Source organism: Papaver somniferum, unplaced genomic scaffold, assembly GCF_003573695.1.
Source record: "Papaver somniferum cultivar HN1 unplaced genomic scaffold, ASM357369v1 unplaced-scaffold_133, whole genome shotgun sequence".
Classification (NCBI taxonomy): Eukaryota; Viridiplantae; Streptophyta; class Magnoliopsida; order Ranunculales; family Papaveraceae; genus Papaver; species Papaver somniferum.
This window is the reverse complement of record NW_020622492.1, coordinates 2,302,085-2,308,955: the sequence shown is the minus strand read 5'-3', so window position 1 is coordinate 2,308,955 and position 6,871 is coordinate 2,302,085.

Sequence of the window (6,871 nt, the reverse complement as noted above, 5' to 3'; positions counted from 1 at the left end):
TGAGCATCATTTTGAGAAACTATGAAGGATTCAGGGTTTTGCTGAAACTGGGGAATCTTCATGAGATGATGAAAAATAATTAATAAAATATGGGATTTGCAGAGCGTGGGACCGGCCATGTCTAGGGCATGACCGGCCAGCTAGCAAGCTCGGTCCCGCAGCACCTTTCCCAATTTTATGTATTTTCCTTGATGTGAGGGAAATATCATGAAACTAAGGAATTTCATGAAGTTAAGGAATTTCCATGAGATTATGGAAATAAGAATAATAAAATAGAGAGTCATGAAGTGTGGGACCGGCTATGGCCAAGGCATGGTCGGTCGGCCAAATGGCCCGTCCCAACACACTTTTCCCAATTTTATAATATTTTTCATGATTTTAGGGAAATATCATAAAATCAAGAAGTTTGTTGAAGCCAAGGAATTTGTTGAAATAAGGGAGTTTCCATGAGATAAGGGAAACATAAAAAATAATAATAATAAAATAAGGGGCATGTGGGACCGGCTAGGGCCCGGTCCCACGAGTTTCTCTAATTTTACATTATTTTCATGACTTGAGGGAAATTTCATGAATTCAAGGAATTTTCATGGGATGAGGGAAATAATAATAAAATAATAAGGAGTCATGAGGTGTGGAACCGACCACGGCTAGGGCATGGCCGGCCGACTAGTGAGTCCGGTCCCACGACATCTTTCCTGATCTATTATTATTTCTTTGATACGAGGAAACACCATGAGACTGGGGAGTTTCCTTGAGATGAATGATATTTTCTCAAATGAAGGGATTTTCATGAGATCGCGGAAAAAATAAAAATATGATAAAATATAAAACTGGGCGTGGGACTGGCCACGGCACGACCAGTCGGTCGGTAGGTCCATTCTCCCAGCGTCTCGATTAATATTTTATTATTTATTATTTTCTTCCTATTTTGCATAGGTTCATCGTTCCTTCGTGTTTTGGAATGCTCGTTTGTGCATTCAGGAGCTCGTTCGTGCATTATTACTGAGTACACTTGCACCATTTTGGTCGGGGCTTACTCGAGAGCTGCTCAGATGCCCGTATGTTGAACATTTATCACTAACCCGTGGAATTCTGCTGGGAAGAACCACGAATTGAAGTGACGAAATGTTACGAAGAATCATAGAATATTGTTGAATATTCAGTTAACGATTAGAAATAAAATTAATTGATGGCTCTATACTAGCAGGCATGTTGTCTAGGAGCATTAATTATTCAAGATTGAGCGATATGAGCTTGTTGAAGTGTCATATTTATTATGTATAGTTTAGTTAGGGAAAACACGTTGTTGCATCCTGAAGACGTTATCGCTCTATACTAGCAGGCAAGCTGTCTAGGAGCCGTCCAATCATAATGATTCTATACACATGTCTTTTATATAGTCAGGGAAAACATGGTTACATACTGAAGACTTTATTGCTCTATACTAGCAGGCAAGCTGTCTAGGAGCCGTCCAATCATTCGATTCTATATAAAACTGATTACTGAAAATTTTCAGTATTCATGAGATATGTCGTTGTCTCAGTTGAGAGACTGCACATCTGCATATGCTCTGAGAGACAGTATTCTCAGTCAGAGGTTCTTGCGGCATGAACTTTCATGCTTCAATGAGAGACATGATCCTCAATACTCATATGATTGCTGGATCAAGAGTATGTACAATTGTGGTTTTATGACTTTAGCCTTTGTCGAAAATCCACCATCTACATTAAGTCCCCTGCTTAGTGAGGGACAGTCATGTTCCTCAGTCAACACTGGATGGTGATTTTCTAGTGATAAACGAAATAAGTAATTGAACTTAGTCGTAAGATAAGATGTTACCGGATTTTCGATTGTACGAGCGAACCATGACTTTAACGAAGATCCTAGTGGCATGGTAGAGCATTGTCTGACGAGCGTAAAGTGGTGTAGCACCACTGATTTGGTGATGGAACCATTTTGTTACGCGTTTTTTATTGGTATATCCATGACTCCATGTCTTTCGCATCAGATAGTGGTGACTTCTGGTTACATCCACTCTTCCGGCTCTTCCGAGGAACGCTCCATAAATACCAAGTCAAGGATCAGATATTCACCCCGAGGTGAATCAACCTTTAAGAGACGCTGGAAAGATGATACATTGTATGTATCTCGATCATATGGGAGTCGTTCGTGGTGGAATCAACGTTTTCTTAGCCTTAGCGGATGCAGAAGAGAAGCAGGGACGAGATGAGTTAATACTGAAAAGGAAAGCTGAAGATGAAAGGCTTGCAGCTTATCAGCAAAACGCCGCCGGCTTCAGCAAATGAGACTAGCGGCTGAAGATGAAGTTTGATCTCGCGCGGAAGGCGTAGCTTCTGATTCAGATGTAGATGAATGAAGAATTTCGTCATAATTCGTCATCAGAAAATTCAGAAGTCAGGTCTTCATTGAAAATGCTGTAGAATCTTCGTACGATGTCGGATTTTCGTGATCTACCCCATGTTTGTTCGTCCTCAAAAAATTTCCAAGATTTATCCAAGAAGATTTTCGGCTTTTGAGTACGTTTAAGGGATGAAATTGACGAAACAGTAAACTTCCAGGAGACTTCCATAAATTTTTCAGCTGGTATATAGTCCAATATTTTGGCCACATCTTTTTGCTCGTTCATCCAATTAATATGAATTTTAGATATTTTATTGAGGAAATCCATACGAATAGAATGGTATATGACCCATACCTAGATTCTTCACCAATTTCCCCAGCTCGCTTCTTTGTGAAGGACAGTGTAAAATCATCTCAGACGAGCTTGTTTTAAAACACTCTTGTTGTGTCTTTGGACTATTCGCTTGTATCTTGAATGGTTGGTGAAGGATCTCAATGTCATTGATTTATTTGAGATCAGGACCCCTTGATTGATACATGAGCATGGTGCTTGCAGCCATCTTGTTTCTGTCAGTCGTAGAAACATCACTTCTGGAACCTTGGTCACGAGACCATAACTGAGGTTGCTCTCAAGAGGGGGTGGTGTAATGACCATGGTTTCATGTCCCGGAGGTATCATTCCTTTTATGATGAATTATTGGCACATGAGAGCCTGGTGCCACGGCTCTTGGACTGTGAAACTGATCGTCATGATCAGTGGACCGTCAGTCCCCAGTATTTTGTTAAATTTCTCCTTTTCGTTTTCTCTTCTTCTGTCAAGACTTGGGTAGAGGACCCAGCTAGAAAAATTAATGTAAAGACCTAGGTGGTCGAAGTTGGAGGTACCTTGATGAAGTACTTAGTGGAAAGACCTAGTGGACACCGATCGAATGTGGAAGTTATGAATCCCGTCTAAGAATTGCTGCTTGCATATTGTACGCTGTAGGAACCTCACACGACGTTGGAATTCGATGCTTGACCCCAACTTTTGAAGCTAAGAGACTGAGTTATCACATGAGAAAATAATAAATCAATTTAGAGTTGTATAGGTCAGCCAACGAAGCGTGCACATTTGTAATTTGTAACCCCGTATAAATTTTTCAGATTTCGTAGACCTGACGGTAAAGGCCATATCTTTCAGCTCGAACGTCCAATTGATACTCCCTTTTGGTATGTTGTAGAAGAGACGTATACGAACATCTTTTGTTGAGGAAGCATTGTCCCATTCCTCACCATTGGTACGTTTTTTGTAAACCCATGGCCTGAAGTGTGTTGTATCTCACTTGTAGAAGACTAGGGATTGTGCCCGCCCATCGTGCAAGCTTCGGAAATAATTTCATGTGAATATATTTCATGTCTACACACCTTTATATGAATCATTGGTGCTTGGAGAAGTCCGCTTCGTCAAGCAATACTTCAGAGAATAGTTAATTGATGAAGCCATGTCATGAGGATGTTGCTCTTGAGACCGTTGTTGATGCTAGATCATGATTGAAATTTCTCCAGAAATTATTGTTGATGCTGAGACCATGAAAGGAGTTCCTCCACATATCCTTGTTGATGTCGATACTATGGTTGGAGTTGCTCCAGAGACCGAAAAAGGCTAAAACCATGATTATCGATATAGCCTTTGCTCCTTCATCCAGTGAGCCTTTTACATTCACGAACTAGTTGGTGAGTTGAGCATTCCTAAGATGAATATGTTCTAGGATTTCAACCCAAATTCTCCTGAATATCACTTTACTGTGAAGTGGCTTCGCCAGGGAATCGATGTTGTTGTGGCAGATAACAGCGGCAGTCTCCATTCTGGATGTGAGAAGAAAAAGTTCCTTGGTCGTGAAAGGATTGTGATGTAGAGAGGTTCCATTGATGAAGTTTCATGAAATCACATCAGATTGCAAATTCCAATAAGATCAAGTCCCCAGTGTATGTTGAAGGAGTTTGTGCCATCCATGGATGAATGATGTTGCATCTGCTTCAGAAGTCTTATCATGGGATAATGAAGAATTAGCGATTGTAATTTAGTTACACTTTGATTGTGCTGGTGTTGAATCAGTGTGTTATCGTCGAGATATTTATGCTGAAGCTAGGTGTGCCGTTATAGAAGGTGTACTATTTGATTGGGAATACAGTTTGAAGGATTCTTGAGCGGTGAAGCGTCATATCCCTTGAGCATGTCTTAGGTTTGATCGTTTTGCTCCCAACTATCTTCTGTTGCTTCAGCATTCCTTTAGTCGCGGTAGTGGGATTCAACACTTGTGGCACACATGAACACTCCTGCAAGGCTGTGGAGAAATGCCAAAATTTTTCTTTGCCATGCTTGAACATCATCTCAGTAATGAATGTCTCAGTGAGATGCTCGATTTGGAGAAATGTCAGATTCAACCACTTGGTAAAATATTGCTGAAGTGAGATTACCCACTTATAGCATCTTGCAATAGCAGAGATGCTAGCAGAATTGAGTCCCCATGCTAGAATAGCATGTGGGGAAATAAATGACATAGACATGGGAGGAATGAGACTTGCCTGAGTACAAGACCTTTTGATGAATTATATGCATCTTTTGCAGGTTCTTGTTTCAACCTCGTCAAAGTTCGAAATTCCTACAAGTGCTCTGATGATGGAACGTCCACCAAATCTTCTGGATCAGAACTTTTTTCGTTGGAGAGATGTGTAACCAAAGGCGCTTTGTAAGTGCCCATATTTTCAGCGTGGATCCACGCTCGTCTGAAGGACATGTCATATCCTGGATCTTCCTGATTATGTGAAACTTGGTTTCTGTCTAGGTTGAACTTATGTTCACTTTGAGAGTGATGTAGCCATAAGTATTTCCGAGCGTTCCTTCAAGGTATCTGATTGAGATGGGAGCATGAGTAGATTCTTGTCGAGTGATGCCCGTGGATCCGATGGTTTCAGTGGAATGTTGTTGATGGCGGTGCCAGCATCGATCAACGTTCTTCCAAATTCGTTTCTTCTGAGATTGACTGTGGTAAGAAGTCCCTAGTCGTACATCTCTTGGTCTGTGGCTGGAGGATCAAGAAGTATTTCCGGAATGGACTTCTTGACACGATGTGGTCCAGTGCTGTGGACATGTCTCTCCTTTGTGCCTTCGACGGATAGGGCAATTCACGTTCGACCAAGGATTGAACTGCCTCTTTGATAGGTTGTTCAGAGAGTGTAAAAGTTTTGATTGGGAGAGGATTCTTGTGTACTCCTTCAGTCCCCAGTTGAATCTATTATGGATAAACCTTCTCTTTTAAAATGTGCTTCAAAATATTGCAGTTGCTTGTTGGATGATTGATGAATCTATGAAGGTGACGGTACCTGGGATTCTCCATTTCTTCTTCAGTTGGCTCTCTCATGATGAACGACAATTTGATTACACCATCTTGAACCCAGACTTCCAGTAACTCGATCACTCCTTCATGAGAAGAGAGAAGTTTGAGTCTGTCCGATCATTTCCCTGTTCGTTGATGCCGGGTCAAGGTTTGTGCATTTCAAGATTGGTTATCTTTCTTTGGTGCTTTCAGAGGAGCTGGAGAAGTGTGCTTGTGTTGTGACTCAGCTTTCCATTTGCTCCCTTCTGCAACAACATTTGTGGAAGGTTGGAGGTTGTACTGTTTGTTGATCAAACGTCTGTTACCTCGAGTTTCTCGTGGTTCCTCAGTTTTTGTAGCTTGATCTTTCCAGTAAAGCAGGTGTGGTAGTTGCTGATCGCTTAGCTGCTTCATGAAGTTCTTAAAAAAGTCTGGAACCGGAGATTTTTCAGTAAAACTCTGTATAACGGGATCGTTCCATTAATGCATAATTCTACAAGTTGCTGCTCTGTGACATCTGGGTCGTGGCAATCCAAGGATTGAACTCTGAACCTTTTCACATAGTTATTGGGATATTCATTGCTCCTTTGATACATCCTTCCTAGATCAGAGAGAGTGACTTGCTCTGAAACGAAGAAGTATTTTATGTAGAAAGCATTAATCATCTTTCCCCAACTGGCGATACTTCCTAGTGCGATGTTGTTGTACCAGGTGTATGTTCTGCCTGTCAGAGACATTGAAAATTCCTTCAAACAGACGACATGGTTGTGCTCATGTTCACCCAGTGATTCCAGAAACCGAGAAACATGCTCTTGAGCATTGCGTGTTCCATCATAAAGGGTGAACGTTGGAGAGGTATAACCTTTTGGCAGAGGAATCCTTTGTGTAGTAGCCTTAGGAACTTCTTCTCTATCCACGATAAGAGGTTGGTGACGGTGGACAGAGGACATCTTATCTATTCCACGATCCTCCAAGAGGCGTTCCATGTCTTTACGAGTGATGAAACTAGACGGTTCTTTCGCTGGTGGGTTGTTTGCAGCCTTAAGAACTTCCTTATCATACATGGATTGGAGTGACTTCAGGATCAGCAGACGAAGATGTTTCTTTGGCTTTTCCTTTATCTTGAGTTTTCTCTGACATTTTGTCTGTAAGAG